Raw genomic sequence first — 18,707 nt, forward strand, 5'->3', positions numbered from 1 at the left:
AATTGGGACTGAAAAATATCAATAGGGACTAAATTGGGATACATTTACGCTATTAAGGATGAAAACTTCAGTTTTAAAAATACAGAAATGAAAAGGGCAAAAATGAACAAACACATGGACGATTTAAACAATTTTTTCTATATATTATTACATATAAATGTATAAATATTTAATATAATTTATGATATAATATTAAAGAATCACATAAGAGTTATTTATACATAAGTTATCATTGCTTCTTTTTCAAAGGCCTCACAAATTTCTGATTTTCCCTTTGTGTAATGGCAAATGAACGTTTGAGGTATCGGATGTCTGCATTGTACGTGACTGTATTTGCACATTTGTTAGTAGTTTCCATTACTACACTTTGTGCTGTTTTGGCTCATCAAATTAAGAGAAGGTTTTGCTTTGAAATCAGACATCAAGATGAAGATTTTTAATGTAAATTATATCAGTAAACTTAATTTATATGTCATTAATCTTATTGTCAGGAAGTGTGTGATGGAAAATCGTATGTATTTTAAAATCATATTTACGCAGCGGATAGTTAAAATAATAATCTTTTACTATTTTATAAAATACAGTAAAATTTACAAGATTAAATAACCAATTATTTAATAAAACATGCACACGATTAATTTATCGATTCAGTTACATCATAATAATTGTCATGAATATAAAAACAAAAGAGGAGTAAATGGTATATAGAAATTGAAGAAAAGAGAGAAACCTACTATCATAGGATATGACCGTCTCTTTGGATAGTCCACTACACTTCAAAATATCAATGAATGCTAGTCCAAACTCAAGTAACGTATTAATATAATCAAATTATATTAATAAAAATAAAAAATAAAAATACTCCGTATTTGATTTTAACTGGAACCAAAAACCATGCGTTTGACTTTTTCATAATAAGAAGAACGAATTATGGATTTTCTTTTCGTACTGAATAACAAAAACATTTTTGCTGGATTATTTCCTTTTAGACTTGTTGTAGCGGTTGCCAAGCAACGGCGTCCCCGCCTATGTGGCATGGGGCAACGCCTCCCCTTCTAAATATCGTGGCGTTGGATGACCAAGAAGATGGTCTGCGCGTGGCTAGGCAACGGATCAAGCAACGGGCTGGTTTCCCCCTTTTTGTTTTTTTATTTATTTTAAAAATCATATTTTTATCCTCTTTTAACAATGAACCCAATTATATTTTGACACATCACCACAATACTCTCAACCAACACCAAAAACCCACACCACCACTACTCCACAAAAACAACCCACACGTCCTAGTCATCAAAAAGGTACAAAAAGCAACTCACGCCCCCAACCACTACAAATAGTCTTAGTCGCTAACACCACAAGTTGGGTTTTTTTCTTATGCGTATCACACCCCAAGGCTAAAAACCAATATATTATTTTGGAACAAAATATATGATACTTATAATATAAAACAAATAATGCTAGACTATAATTGTAAACCAACTCTTCTATATTAATTTGTGATACGCAATCTCAAAACAAAAAAGATACGGATTAATTATATGGAAACAATGTAGAATTAATGTGCAAGGTACAACATATAACTATATGGACAACTTCATTTGAGCCTTCGGGATCACACACATATACACCGAGACGTCAAATAAAATATATATATGATATATATATATTACTCAAGTAACAAAATAGTAAATCGAAATTAATTCATTTACTATTCATATTAATAGTAAATGAAACGAAATTAATTAATTTACTATTCACATAAAAGTGACATGATAGAAATTATTAATTATAAGTTACATAACATACCCCTAAAGTATTTGAGAAATACGATTTTTTCAAATAAAATCAAACGAAATATGAGATTTTGGGAATCTAAGGTGCTGTTTTTTTTTTTAAGATGTTTTTGTCTAAAGATCTGCAAACCACGTTTGTAGAGAAAATGTGGTCCGAAGATCTGTAAGCTAAAAATAGAAGACTGTTTGTTTTTTTATCTACAAAATCTTATTCTGAATTAATGTTATTTTGATGTTTAATCAATAGTTATCTATTAACTATTAACTAAAACAAATAACAACATTTATTTAACATTAAAACTAATTCATATTAATATAACATTCAAAATTTCAAAATTAACTATAATCACCTCCATGTAATATACAGTATAAATTTAGGTGATCCATATTATTTATTTTTACTATACATAAATAAAGAGAAAAACAAAGCAACTTTTATATGGTTATTAGTGTGACACGTGTTACATTCACTTCTATGTCTATTGTGTTTGTATTTCATCGGAGTACTCCATATCAAGTTCTCATCTACCATTTTTGCATCTATCTCGTTATGTATCATCTCAATCTCAATCCTTCATTATGTATCAATTTTTCTTCGTATTCTTCATATCTAAAATCATAATCACAAATTCGTTAATTTCTATGAAACACTTTATTCAGTGGTTTCATGCCATGTATCACATAAAATAAATCAGAAAGGAACTGCGCAAAAGAAATATATCAAATTTAGTGCGTCCGGAGGTCATGCCGTCGGAGGTGGTGCCGCCGTCGGAGGTGGTGCCGCCATCAAAGGTGGTGACACCGCTGGAGGTGGCTGGGTTTGGAAGAGATAAGAATAAGGTTGGAAGAGTACCGGTTACAAAAGAATAATGGAACATGATAAATATGTCTTAAAAAGTTAGAAGCTGTGTATTAAAGCTTCAAAATTGAAGATGTTTGAAGACCTTATTTTGTCTAATGTCTTCAAGAAAACAAACTGTCTTCAACAGAAACATCTGCTCGCCCGCAGACATAAGACATAATAAGGTCTTTAATGTGAAAAACAAACAACACCCAAGTGATTTTTATGATACTTATAATATAAAACAAATAATGCTAGACTATAATTGTAAACCAACTCTTCTATATTAATTTGTGATACGCAATCTCAAAACAAAAAAATACGGATTAATTATATGGAAACAATGTAGAATTAATGTGCAAGGTACAACATATAACTATATGGACAACTTCATTTGAGCCTTCGGGATCACACACATATACACCGAGACGTCAAATAAAATATATATATGATGTATATATATTACTCAAGTAACAAAATAGTAAATCGAAATTAATTCATTTACTATTCATATTAATAGTAAATGAAACGAAATTAATTAATTTACTATTCACATGAAAGTGACATGATAGAAATTATTAATTATAAGTTACATAACATACCCCTAAAAAATTTGAGAAATACGATTTTTTCAAATCAAATGAAACGAAATATGAGATTTTGGGAATCTAAGGTGCTGTTTTTTTTTTAGATGTTTTTGTCTAAAGATCTGCAAACCACGTTTGTAGAGAAAATGTGGTCTGAAGATCTGTAAGCTAAAAATAGAAGACTGTTTGTTTTTTTATCTACAAAATCTTATTCTGAATTAATGTTATTTTGATGTTTAATCAATAGTTATCTATTAACTATTAACTAAAACAAATAACAACATTTATTTAACATTAAAACTAATTCATATTAATATAACATTCAAAATTTCAAAATTAACTATAATCACCTCCATGTAATATACAGTATAAATTTAGGTGATCCATATTATTTATTTTTACTATACATAAATAAAGAGAAAAGCAAAGCAACTTTTATATGGTTATTAGTGTGACACGTGTTACATCCACTTCTATGTCTATTGTGTTTGTATTTCATCGAAGTACTCCATATCAAGTTCTCATCTACCATTTTTGCATCTATCTCGTTATGTATCATCTCCATCTCAATCCTTCATTATGTATCAATTTTTCTTCGTATTCTTCATATCTAAAATCATAATCACAAATTCGTTAATTTCTATGAAACACTTTATTCAGTGGTTTCATGCCATGTATCACATAAAATAAATCAGAAAGGAACTACGCAAAAGAAATATATCAAATTTAGTGCGTCTGGAGGTCATGCCGTCGGAGGTGGTGCCGCCGTCGGAGGTGGTGCCGCCATCAAAGGTGGTGACACCGCTGGAGGTGGCTGGATTTGGAAGAGATAAGAATAAGGTTGGAAGAGTACCGGTTACAAAAGAATAATGGAACATGATAAATATGTCTTAAAAAGTTAGAAGCTGTGTATTAAAGCTTCAAAATTGAAGATGTTTGAAGACCTTATTTTGTCTAATGTCTTCAAGAAAACAAACTGTCTTCAACAGAAACATCTGCTCGCCCGCAGACATAAGACATAATAAGGTCTTTAATGTGAAAAACAAACAACACCCAAGTGATTTTTATGATACTTATAATATAAAACAAATAATGCTAGACTATAATTGTAAACCAACTCTTCTATATTAATTTGTGATACGCAATCTCAAAACAAAAAAATACGGATTAATTATATGGAAACAATGTAGAATTAATGTGCAAGGTACAACATATAACTATATGGACAACTTCATTTGAGCCTTCGGGATCACACACATATACACCGAGACGTCAAATAAAATATATATATGATGTATATATATTACTCAAGTAACAAAATAGTAAATCGAAATTAATTCATTTACTATTCATATTAATAGTAAATGAAACGAAATTAATTAATTTACTATTCACATAAAAGTGACATGATAGAAATTATTAATTATAAGTTACATAACATACCCCTAAAGTATTTGAGAAATACGATTTTTTCAAATCAAATCAAACGAAATATAAGGTTTTGGGAATCTAAGGTGCTGTTTTTTTTTTTAAGATGTTTTTGTCTAAAGATCTGCAAACCACGTTTGTAGAGAAAATGTGGTCTGAAGATCTGTAAGCTAAAAATAGAAGACTGTTTGTTTTTTTATCTACAAAATCTTATTCTGAATTAATGTTATTTTGATGTTTAATCAATAGTTATCTATTAACTATTAACTAAAACAAATAACAACATTTATTTAACATTAAAACTAATTCATATTAATATAACATTCAAAATTTCAAAATTAACTATAATCACCTCCATGTAATATACAGTATAAATTTAGGTGATCCATATTATTTATTTTTACTATACATAAATAAAGAGAAAAGCAAAGCAACTTTTATATGGTTATTAGTGTGACACGTGTTACATCCACTTCTATGTCTATTGTGTTTGTATTTCATCGGAGTACTCCATATCAAGTTCTCATCTACCATTTTTGCATCTATCTCGTTATGTATCATCTCAATCTCAATCCTTCATTATGTATCAATTTTTCTTCGTATTCTTCATATCTAAAATCATAATCACAAATTCGTTAATTTCTATGAAACACTTTATTCAGTGGTTTCATGCCATGTATCACATAAAATAAATCAGAAAGGAACTGCGCAAAAGAAATATATCAAATTTAGTGCGTCCGGAGGTCATGCCGTCGGAGGTGGTGCCGCCATCAAAGGTGGTGACACCGCTGGAGGTGGCTGGGTTTGGAAGAGATAAGAATAAGGTTGGAAGAGTACCGGTTACAAAAGAATAATGGAACATGATAAATATGTCTTAAAAAGTTAGAAGCTGTGTATTAAAGCTTCAAAATTGAAGATGTTTGAAGACCTTATTTTGTCTAATGTCTTCAAGAAAACAAACTGTCTTCAACAGAAACATCTGCTCGCCCGCAGACATAAGACATAATAAGGTCTTTAATGTGAAAAACAAACAACACCTAAGTGATTTTTATGATACTTATAATATAAAACAAATAATGCTAGACTATAATTGTAAACCAACTCTTCTATATTAATTTGTGATACGCAATCTCAAAACAAAAAAATACGGATTAATTATATGGAAACAATGTAGAATTAATGTGCAAGGTACAACATATAACTATATGGACAACTTCATTTGAGCCTTCGGGATCACACACATATACACCGAGACGTCAAATAAAATATATATATGATGTATATATATTACTCAAGTAACAAAATAGTAAATCAAAATTAATTCATTTACTATTCATATTAATAGTAAATGAAACGAAATTAATTAATTTACTATTCACATAAAAGTGACATGATAGAAATTATTAATTATAAGTTACATAACATACCCCTAAAGTATTTGAGAAATACGATTTTTTCAAATCAAATCAAACGAAATATAAGGTTTTGGGAATTTAAATATAGATAGAAAAAAATAACTTTGTACGCGTTTTGTTTCACGGACTTCACAATTCAATGTTTACTTTTACACATATATTATAAATATAAGCATTGATTGGTTTTTGGAAGAGTAAGTCAGACAAAAAAAAAGGAAACACATACATCACAAATCAAATGAACCATTTTTATCTCATTCTTGGCTCTTTAATTCGTGAAATTAATTAGCATGAAGAGAGGCTTAAGTATTCTTGCAAACCAGAGTTATACGGAGTATTATATATTGTTTTATTATAATAATTTGATTATTATTTATATATTGTTTTATTATAATAATTTGATTATTATAATAAGTTACTTGGGTTTGGACTAGCATCCATTGACGGTCGTTTGAAGTGTAGTGTGGACTATCCTAAGAGACGGTCATATTTTTGATCGTAGGTTTCTCTCCTTCATTCAATTTCTTCAAGAAAGGTATATCGCTTACTCACTTTGTGAATTACATATTTTGACAATTATTAGTGATATAACTAGATCTCATTGGGATAAATTAATCGTGTGCATGTTTCATTAAATATATAAATATTTAATCTTGTAAATGTTTTATGAAATAATAAAAGATTATTATTTTAACTATTCGCTGCGTTAATCTGATTTAAAAGTACACACGATTTTCCAACAGTGGTATCCGAGCCGCTTTTACACCATCTTAATTGTCGCGTGATTTTCTTTAGATTTAGCTTTGTGGAGAATTGGTAGAAGTCGAAACCTTTTTGGTATTTAAAGTTAACATGGTTGATTTAGACTTAACCTTATGACGCACAAATATGATTGAAAGAATATCACTATTTTAAATTGTAGATTTAATTGTAATGTCTTGAATATTTATTATAATTGTTGATTGTTATATTCCATGGTTATACACATGCATTATAACCATGGACAAGCCATATATAGGTTTTAATAATGTAGTTATTAAAATTGTGATTGCATACATAGCCAGTAATGCCCCGACCTATGTGTTTGATTATATGTGATTGTTATGATTGTTGATTACGGCAATATTATGTCATGTTGATTATTTATTTTTTTTATAAGAAAGACCATTTTGAAGCCAAAGTTGCATTATATTTATTTTTCATTTTCATAGTATTGTATTTAAGTTTATTCTAAATTGTAAAAGTATTAGATTAGTTATATTTTTCAATTTTAAATAAATGTAATAAGATGAAGATTAAAGATAAAGATGCAATGTGGAGTTTGACTTAGAAGATGGCGAACAGGTCAAGTTGACAACGATGGCGTTTGTCAAGTTGTCAAGTTATATATGTTTTTGATGAAAACATTAAATAAAACTCTAAATGAGTTTCAAAGATTAAAATTGATGATTTTAATATAAGTTAAACTCTAACGAGTTTAATGTTAAATGATTTTGAAAGTCAAATAATATATATGGACGACATCTTTTAAAACTGTTTTAAAATGATACACGTTTGTGTATTTGTTATTTTTATATCCTATAAATTAAATAACAAATTAGATCACAAACATAATCGACATATACAATTGGTTAAAATGTTTTTAACTAATAGTGTAGCGAATCTTGTGTGCATGCATTTTTCGTTGACACAAGCTTTTTCCAAAATACCCGTCAAATTTAAGTCATGCCATCCAATGAGCTTGCAAACACTCCTCGTTATTTTTCTAATCTAGTGAGACTAGGCTGAATTATAGCCACGAGGTAGATTTTTCAATCTAGTGAGACTAGCGTGAATTTCCACTGTTTCCAAATTGGACGACTTAATCGTATTCACGGTGAGACCTGAGTTCGAGGCAATGATGGGACAAACATGCCATTAGATAATAGTGGTTTGTTGGACTACAAATATCTCTAGGTCCCATAAAGATCTAAGAGTTGTACTTGTAATGCAATTGGTACCCGCTACCTACCAATAGACTCTATAACTGCTAGCTGATCAACAGATGTGCCTATGGAACCTCTATGTAGATCTTAGGCTTTCGTAAATTAATTGTTTTCTAAAAATATTATTAAAACTTGGGTAGTTAATTTATTAAAGCTCAATATCGAAAATACTAAATTGAATCTTATATTTGTTGTAGATGTCAAATAATCAAAACGTAAACCAAAACACACTTCCTTCTTTGTTGGAGAAGGATAAACTCAATTTTTAAACTTCCTAGACTGGCACTGCAATCTGAGATTTGTTCTCAAGCATAATTGGAAGTTGAATAAAGTTTAGAACCCATATCCTTTCAACCTGTTGTGGCAGTTGCTGCTGCTCAGCAAAATGATTATCGAATGTTGTTCGATGATCAGGAAGAAATAGGATTGAAGGGTAAAAAAGAATAAGCCGAATACTTTGTGGAAGAAAAATAACAAATCATTTGCTAGGAAAAATATTGCACCTTCCAAGAAGGAAAACCCAACAAAAGACGCAAAATATTTCCATTGTGGAAAGGTTGGCAATTGGAGACAGAAGTTGTCTTCCAATCTGAGCTGAGAAAAGGCAACGCTGGTGAGACTAGCAAATCAGGTATATTCCACATATAGTTATATACTTCTTCTAGTGATTCCTAGATCTTTGTTAACTAATTGTGGTCTTCACACCTGTAACAATATGAAGGGAATGAGAAGAAGTAATAGACTGAAGAAAGACACACTGGATTTGCAAGTAGGCAAGGGGGATCAAGCTTTTGTTAAAGCTATTGGTACCTCTGAACTTACTTCTCTAAGTGGTCTTATTGTTTTGTTGGAACAATAGCATTATGCTCTCAATACTTCGAGCGACATAGTTTGAAAGATGTTAGTATTGAACTTGCATGTACACACTTAGGTATTTCAGTTTCTAAGGATAATATATTTATCTTAATACCTATCCACGTGATGGTATTTTTGAAATTGATATGCATAGTGTAATTTCAAATGAGAATTCTGTGTATATCTACATTGCCGAAGTCTCCAAGCAAGACTTGAATAAGACCTATCTATGACAAACAATGCATTTCAAAACTCCAATCTAATGGACTTTTGGAATCAATTGACTCTGAGTCATTTGATGTATGCGAGTCATGTTTATGTGAAAATGTGACGACCCGAAAATTTCCGACCAAATTTAAACTTAAACTCTTTTATATAGTTCTGACACGATAAACAAAGTCTGTAAAGTTGAGTCTTAAAATTTTTGAAATGTTCATTTAACCTTTGACCATTTACGTTGATTCACGAACAACTATTTGTAAATAGATATGTGTGTGTGTATATATATATATATATATATATATATATATATATATATATATATATATATATATATATATAAATAATAATTAAAAATATAATTTGAAATATTATATGTTGTTGATATTAAAATTAATTATGTAAAATAAAATTAAAATATGATATTATGAAAGTTATTATTTAAAACACATACATATAAATAAAATTTATAGAATATATATTTTGTGTGATTTCGAAGTTATTTAGTAAACGACGGTAACGCTAAATTGTAATTCGATTGATAATAAACGAGTTAAAAAGAAACTTATGTGATTTTAAAATAAACGGTGATTCGAAAATGAGTTATATAAAGTATAGTCTTATTAAAAATATATTTAGGAACTATTTATTGAGTTTTAGATTTTTTTTATATTTTACTAAGGGTTGGGAGTGAATAATTAATGTAATTTTTATTTAATAATTAATGCTCGAATTTTATACCATAATGACCAAAATAAATAATTATGCTTAAAATAAAAATTTGGGATTTTTCCGAAGACTTTTATCCCCCACTGATTAACAACGGAGTGCGAAACTTAATCCGTAATAAGCGACGGCTAAGTTTAAAACACGTTTTAAATTTTAAATTATATTATAATTATATTATTATTATTAACTTTATAATATATATATATATATATATATATATATATATATATATATATATATATATATATATATATATATATATATATATATATATATATCAATTGTTTACGTTATTGAGTATCAATATCAATTTACAGACAACCACTACAATATTACTGTGTCTAATTGAAGATAATTGAGTTAACTGCGCCTCACTATAGATAATTGAGAATGATTGAATACTGTTAACTCCTGATTCCTTTAATTATTGTTTGATAAAGGCTATTAATATTTATATTATTCTTATTATTATAAACCGTGTGAGTTAGCATAACGTATTGTTTTACTGTGTTCCCATTTCAACTTTATATACATCCATTCATTCCTTAAGATTCATAACTCACTTTTATTTCTTTGATCATATACACCAACCTTTCTTCTTCTTTTTCGTACTCAACTAACCAAGAACCACTTAAACTCCATCATCATCCTTTCACCACCAATGATCACCATCATCCAACATAAACCCATTGGTTTTACTACTATCATACGGTTACGATTGAGGAACAAACTATTCGAAACCTATTTCCTGTCACGACTGCTATAAAGCTCAAACCCACCTGCAAAAACACGACTAAATCACCTTCCACGTAATCACTACTAATACGCTTTCCTTTTTCTGTTTTGCCTCGTGAACTCACAACACCACTTGTCATTTTTCTAATACTATTTCGATTCATCAAGACCACCTTCACCTTGTACCTCACATCGTGAAACCCATCACCACCAATAAAACACGAAACTCAGGGTTGTAATCAACCATCACGAACCACCATCATTACAACCATGATCGAATACGTTCGCTGTTAAACTGTTTAAGAAGAAAACCACTTAAACCCATGTTAAACACTTGATATAATTGCCATGTTGCTTCTAGGAATTTGTCCTATAACTCCATCACCTTTTAAACCCCATCACAACCATCTTAACCAACACAAACTCCTTTATTTATCTTTCCTGCTGTGCTACTACGTTAACTTCTGTTTCTATGCAACGAACCCAACAAAAATCACCACAATAATATAAAACGGGTATTAAAGGTGTACGTGAAATTTTGTATCAAATATGGTAAGATGGTATTTATAAATTATATTCTAAACAAGGGGACAAGGTGACATCAAAAGGATGAAGATGTCCTACTTTTTATTTTTATTTTTTTTGGTTTGAAAAATAAAAAGGGTGTAACACTATGATAGATATGGGTATCCAAGAAAAGGTATCCAATGCAATATATATTTTTATAAAACCGTTCCATTATAACCAACAAACCGCATCCTTAAATTGCTATGTGGGTCGTCATTTTCTACATCAATTTGGGCCGATTATGATCCAGTTTTTTTTTCTATTGGGCCACTAACTTGCAAAACCCACGTTATATTTTGTTTTGCTGTTCCTATTCGGCAACAACACCAACACATGTATCATTTAATTTTTGAATGATAACAATGATGATAATGGAATGGTACGGTATATAGATGATGGGGATAGTACACAGAAGATAAATGATCGAATGATTATGTTCCTGTGACAATACATAAGCGAATAATGATAATGATATCATCTTATTACAATGATGACGGTTCTCGCTTTCTATTTTCCTCCTTTCCTTTTCGCTGCTACAGCTCGACTTGTGTTTCGTGTTAAACTCGATCAGACGTGGGACAAAGTTCTGTTGGGCTGCTGTACCAATTGTTGGGTCGAGCGTCTTGTGGAAACCAAACAACCATAAAATCTTATTCAGACTATTAATTAGATTACCAAAGTGGGCTTAATGATCCCTAATCAAGACAATGGGCTGCCCTTATTAAGGCCTATAATCGAGCCTGTTATGTTATCTAATTATAATTATGAACTTGCTGATGTTGTGATGGTGTACCAGAGTTGATAATGAAAATAAAGTTTATTGGAATTAAATCTTAATAATAACAAGAAAACATAAGCAGAGGAATGGTTATGGGTTTGTTTGGTTTAACCGAGAGGTCTCGGGTTCAATCCCATGATGGGTGCAATTCTTTTTAAGATGAGCTTATAAGGTGTAGTGACCCGAACTTTTCCATGTTTATATATATTAATTGAGATTAATATTTACATGATTAAATGTTTCCAACATGTTAAGCAATCAAACTTGTTAAGACTTGATTAATTGAAATAGGTTTCATATAGACAATTGACCACCCAAGTTGACCGGTGATTCACGAACGTTAAAACTTGTAAAAACTATATGATGACATATATATGGTTATATATATAGTTAACATGATATTATGATAAGTAAACATATCATTAAGTATATTAACAATGAACTACATATGTAAAAACAAGACTACTAACTTAATGATTTTGTAACGAGACATATATGTAACGATTATCGTTGTAACGACATTTAATGTATATATATCATATTAAGAGATATTCGTACATCATAATATCATGATAATATAATAATTTAAAATCTCTTTTGATATTATAAATATTGGATTAACAACATTTAACAAGATCGTTAACCTAAAGGTTTCAAAACAACATTTACATGTAACGACTAACGATGACTTAACGACTCAGTTAAAATGTATATACATGTAGTGTTTTAATATGTATTCATACACTTTTGAAAGACTTCAAGACACTTATCAAAATACTTTTACTTAACAAAAATGCTTACAATTACATCCTCGTTCAGTTTCATCAACAATTCTACTCGTATGCACCCGTATTCGTACTCGTACAATACACAGCTTTTAGATGTATGTACTATTGGTATATACACTCCAATGATCAGCTCTTAGCAGCCCATGTGAGTCACCTAACACATGTGGGAACCATCATTTGGCAACTAGCATGAAATATCTCATAAAATTACAAAATTATGAGTAATCATTCATGACTTATTTACATGAAAACAAAATTACATATCCTTTATATCTAATCCATACACCAACGACCAAAAACACCTACAAACACTTTCATTCTTCAATTTTCTTCATCAAATTGATCTCTCTCAAGTTCTATCTTCAAGTTCTAAGTGTTCTTCATAAATTCTACAAGTTCTAGTTACATAAAATCAAGAATACTTTCAAGTTTGCTAGCTCACTTCCAATCTTGTAAGGTGATCATCCAACCTCAAGAAATCTTTGTTTCTTACAGTAGGTTATCATTCTAATATAAGGTAATAATCATATTCAAACTTTGATTCAATTTCTATAACTATAACAATCTTATTTCAAGTGATGATCTTACTTGAACTTGTTTTCGTGTCATGATTCTGCTTCAAGAACTTCGAGCCATCCAAGGATCCGTTGAAGCTAGATCCATTTTTCTATTTTCCAGTAGGTTTATCCAAGGAACTTAAGGTAGTAATGATGTTCATAACATCATTCGATTCATACATATAAAGCTATCTTATTCGAAGGTTTAAACTTGTAATCACTAGAACATAGTTTAGTTAATTCTAAACTTGTTCGCAAACAAAAGTTAATCCTTCTAACTTGACTTTTAAAATCAACTAAACACATGTTCTATATCTATATGATATGCTAACTTAATGATTTAAAATCTGGAAACACGAAAAACACCGTAAAACCGGATTTACGCCGTTGTAGTAACACCGCGGGCTGTTTTGGGTTAGTTAATTAAAAACTATGATAAACTTTGATTTAAAAGTTGTTATTCTAAGAAAATGATTTTTATTATGAACATGAAACTATATCCAAAAATTATGGTTAAACTCAAAGTGGAAGTATGTTTTCTAAAATGGTCATCTAGACGTCGTTCTTTCGACTAAAATGACTACCTTTACAAAAACGACTTGTAACTTATTTTTCTGACTATAAACCTATACTTTTTCTGTTTAGATTCATAAAATATAGTTCAATATGAAACCATAGCAATTTGATTCACTCAAAACGGATTTAAAATGAAGAAGTTATGGGTAAAACAAGATTGGATAATTTTTCTCATTTTAGCTACGTGAAAATTGGTAACAAATCTATTCCAACCATAACTTAATCAACTTGTATTGTATATTATGTAATCTTGAGATACCATAGACACGTATACAATGTTTCGACCTATCATGTCGACACATCTATATATATTTCGGAACAACCATAGACACTCTATATGTGAATGTTGGAGTTAGCTATACAGGGTTGAGGTTGATTCCAAAATATATATAGTTTGAGTTGTGATCAATACTGAGATACGTATACACTGGGTCGTGGATTGATTCAAGATAATATTTATCGATTTATTTCTGTACATCTAACTGTGGACAACTAGTTGTAGGTTACTAACGAGGACAGCTGACTTAATAAACTTAAAACATCAAAATATATTAAAAGTGTTGTAAATATATTTTGAACATACTTTGATATATATGTATATATTGTTATAGGTTCGTGAATCAACCAGTGGCCAAGTCTTACTTCCCGACGAAGTAAAAATCTATGAAAGTGAGTTATAGTCCCACTTTTAAAATCTAATATTTTTGGGATGAGAATACATGCAGGTTTTATAAATGATTTACAAAATAGACACAAGTACGTGAAACTACATTCTATGGTTGAATTATCGAAATCGAATATGCCCCTTTTTATTAAGTCTGGTAATCTAAGAATTAGGGAACAGACACCCTAATTGACGCGAATCCTAAAGATAGATCTATTGGGCCTAACAAACCCCATCCAAAGTACCAGATGCTTTAGTACTTCGAAATTTATATCATATCCTAAGGGTGTCCCGGAATGATGGGGATATTCTTATATATGCATCTTGTTAATGTCGGTTACCAGGTGTTCACCATATGAATGATTTTTATCTCTATGTATGGGATGTGTATTGAAATATGAAATCTTGTGGTCTATTATTATGATTTGATATATATAGGTTAAACCTATAACTCACCAACATTTTTATTGACGTTTTAAGCATGTTTATTCTCAGGTGATTATTAAGAGCTTCCGCTATCGCATATTTAAATAAGGACGAGATTTGGAGTCCATGCTTGTATGATATTGTGTAAAAACTGCATTCAAGAAACTTATTTTGTTGTAACATATTTGTATTGTAAACCATTATGTAATGGTCGTGTGTAAACATGATATTTTAGATTATCATTATTTGATAATCTACGTAAAGCTTTTTAAACCTTTATTGATGAAATAAAGGTTATGGTTTGTTTTAAAATGAATGCAGTCTTTGAAAAACGTCTCATATAGAGGTCAAAACCTCGCAACGAAATCAATTAATATGGAACGTTTTTAATCAATAAGAACGGGACATTTCAGTTGGTATCAGAGCGTTGGTCTTAGAGAACCAGAAAATTTGCATTAGTGTGTCTTATCGAGTTTGTTAGGATGCATTAGTGAGTCTGGACTTCGACCGTGTTTTCTTTAAAAATGATTGCTTAACATTTTTGTTGGAAACTATATGTTTTTAACATATGAATATTATGTGATATATTAATCTCTTAACGTGTTTGATATTATGTGATAGATGTCTGCCTCTAGAACAAGTCCCATTGACTCACCTAATAATAATCAAGAGTCAAATGTAAATTGGAATGATTCGTGGACTGATTCACAAGTTCCCGAAGAGGAACCGGAAGAAGAGTCGGAACCGGAAGAAGAATCGGAACCGGAAGAAGAATCGGAACCGGAAGAAGAAATAGAACCGGTGGGGGAAATAATAAAACGGTTAAGTAAAAGAGAATTCTCAACCAACCGACCAAGGTTAATTATGGTCAATGGTGTTTCCGCCAAGGAAGCAAAATATTGGGAGGATTACCAATTCTCCGATGAATCGGATTCCGACGAGAATTCCGATGATGTTATAGAAATTACCCCAACTGAATTTAAAAAGGCAAAAGAAAATAATAAGGGAAAGGGCATAAAAATAGAGAAATTTAATTCCAACCCCGATGAACTTTATATGTATCGTCAACCCCCGAAGTCCTTAAGTTATAACATTGACCCGGGAACCTCTAAACCACCAGGTTTTTCTCAACCAATGTGGATAACGACGGCTCGTATTAGGGGAACATCATATATCCCTAGAAACTTGGCAAAACGAACCAAAACCGAACAAGAAGAAACGAGCGAGTCGGAATAAGATAGTTATATTCATGTGGTGTAATATATGTAATATAGTGTGCCTATGCTTTATGATATATGTAAAAATTGCTTGTATTAATAAGTATTTTTTTTTATAAATCTAACTCTTGTCTATTTTACAGTATAAAAACACAAAATGGATAGACAACCCAATATTTTAAGAGACCTACCCGGAGACATGATTGATGAAATCTTGTCTAGAGTTGGTCAGAATTCTTCGACACAACTATTAAAGGCGAGATCAGTTTGTAAGACATTCGAAGAACGTTCCAAGAATGCCTTGGTTTATAAAAGGCTTTCGTTCAAAAGATGGGGGATATCACATTGGGAAATCCATAAGTTACGATGTGTTTACTTTGACGCATATATTGCGGGGAACCCAAATGCTATTTTACGCAATGGGTTAAGAAATTATTTTGACTCAATATATCCGAATATTGGACTTTGTGATTTAGAAAAAGCGACTAACATGCAACATAAAGAAGCATGTTATGCTTATGGATTAGTAATGTTCGCTTCTCACCAAAGTGAGAACAAGAACATCGGGCTACAACTATTAAACAAAACGTTCCCACAAGTGACGGAGTCGGTAATTGGGGTAAGAAATGAGGTTTTTAGGTTATTACGAGACTGTTGGTCATTACGTAACCCTCGTCCCTTTGATGACGTTACAACACGCTGTCTTATCAACGGCCATAACGGTTATGTTCCACAAGACCAAGGATGGGAAGTAGTCCTAGTAAAACCAGAATGCATGACTTGTTTCTGGACGTATGAATTACGTGTCTTTATTGCCTTTGCTGAACGACTTGTGTACTAGATAGAATTATCTTCACAACTATCTTGTATCAAAGTTATTGTGTGCTATATTTCATGCTTTATGTAAAATAAGCGGTATTGTAAGTTTGTAAAATATTGTATAAAAGTTTGAACGCGAAATATTATTACAATCAGTTTTTCATATAGAATTGTAGTAGTTGAATTGTATATTAGCTACTAAGTATGAACTTAACGGGTAGGTACTACCCGAATTTAAACTTATAAAACGCTAATATGAAGAAAAAGCTTTTATAAATGAGTTCATATTATGCTACGAAATACTATTAACTACTCTTAATATTCTGTATGATTAACTTGTTCCATTTGACTATTTTGAAGGAAATGGCACCGACTACTCGACACACCGTGAATATGAATGAAGAGGAATTCCGTACTTTTCTAGCTTCAAACATAGCCGCAGTACAGGCTGCGCTACATACCAACAATAACCTTGGATCTGGCAGTACAGGAAATCGTGTAGGTTGCACCTACAAAGAATTCACTGCCTGCAAACCTTTGGAATTTGATGGAACCGAAGGACCGATCGGATTGAAACGGTGGACCGAGAAGGTTGAATCGGTGTTTGCCATAAGTAAGTGTACTGAAGAGGACAAAGTGAAGTACGCTACACATACCTTCATAGGTTCTGCATTAACATGGTGGAATACCTATCTAGAGCAAGTGGGACAAGATGATGCGTACGCACTACCGTGGTCAGCATTCAAGCACTTGATGAACGAGAAGTACCGTCCCAGAACCGAGGTCAATAAGCTCAAGACAGAACTTAGAGGGTTACGAACCCAAGGATTTGATATTACCACGTACGAAAGACGATTCACAGAATTGTGCCTATTGTGTCCGGGAGCATTCGAAGATGAGGAAGAGAAGATCGACGCGTTTGTGAAAGGATTACCGGAAAGAATCCAAGAAGATATAAGTTCACACGAGCCCGCCTCCATACAACATGCATGTAGAATGGCTCACAAACTAGTGAACCAGATTGAAGAAAGAATTAAAGAACAGACTGCTGAAGAGGCCAATGTGAAGCAAGTCAAAAGAAAGTGGGAGGAAAATGGTGATAAGAATCACCAATACAACAACAACAGTAATTACAACAATAATCGCAACAATTATCCCAACAATCGCAACATCAATCGCAACTACAACAAACGGCCCAACAACAACAACCACAACCGCAACTATAACAATCATCCCAACAACAATAATAACCGCAACAACAACAACAATCAGAAGCAGCTATGCCAAAGGTGTGAAAAGTATCACTCGGGGTTCTGCTCCAAATTTTGCAACAAGTGTAGAAGAAATGGTCATAGCGCGGCGAAGTGTGAGGTCTACGGACCAGGGGTTAAAAGAACGAAAGGAACAAATGGTGTCGGAACGAGTAATGGCGGAGCAAGTAGTGTCGGAGCAAGTTATGCCAATGTAGTTTGTTATAAATGTGGAAAACCGGGCCACATTATTAGAAATTGCCCGAACCAGGAGAACACGAATGGACAAGGCCGCGGAAGAGTTTTCAATATTAATGCGGCAGAGGCGCAGGAAGACCCGGAGCTTGTTACGGGTACGTTTCTTATTGACAATAAATCTGCTTACGTTTTATTTCATTCGGGTGCGAATAGAAGCTATATGAGTAGAGATTTTTGTGCTAAATTAAGTTGTCCATTGACGCCTTTGGATAGTAAATTT

General features: G+C 31.4%; 1 pseudogene; it reads left to right on the plus strand.

The window, feature by feature from the left end:
- Window positions 1-281: 281 nt before the first annotated feature.
- Window positions 282-18,707, plus strand: part of LOC139901147 (ascorbate-specific transmembrane electron transporter 1-like) — a 130,510-nt pseudogene continuing 112,084 nt past the window's right edge.

This window comes from Rutidosis leptorrhynchoides, chromosome 3 (genome assembly GCF_046630445.1).
Source record: "Rutidosis leptorrhynchoides isolate AG116_Rl617_1_P2 chromosome 3, CSIRO_AGI_Rlap_v1, whole genome shotgun sequence".
Lineage (NCBI taxonomy): Eukaryota > Viridiplantae > Streptophyta > Magnoliopsida > Asterales > Asteraceae > Rutidosis > Rutidosis leptorrhynchoides.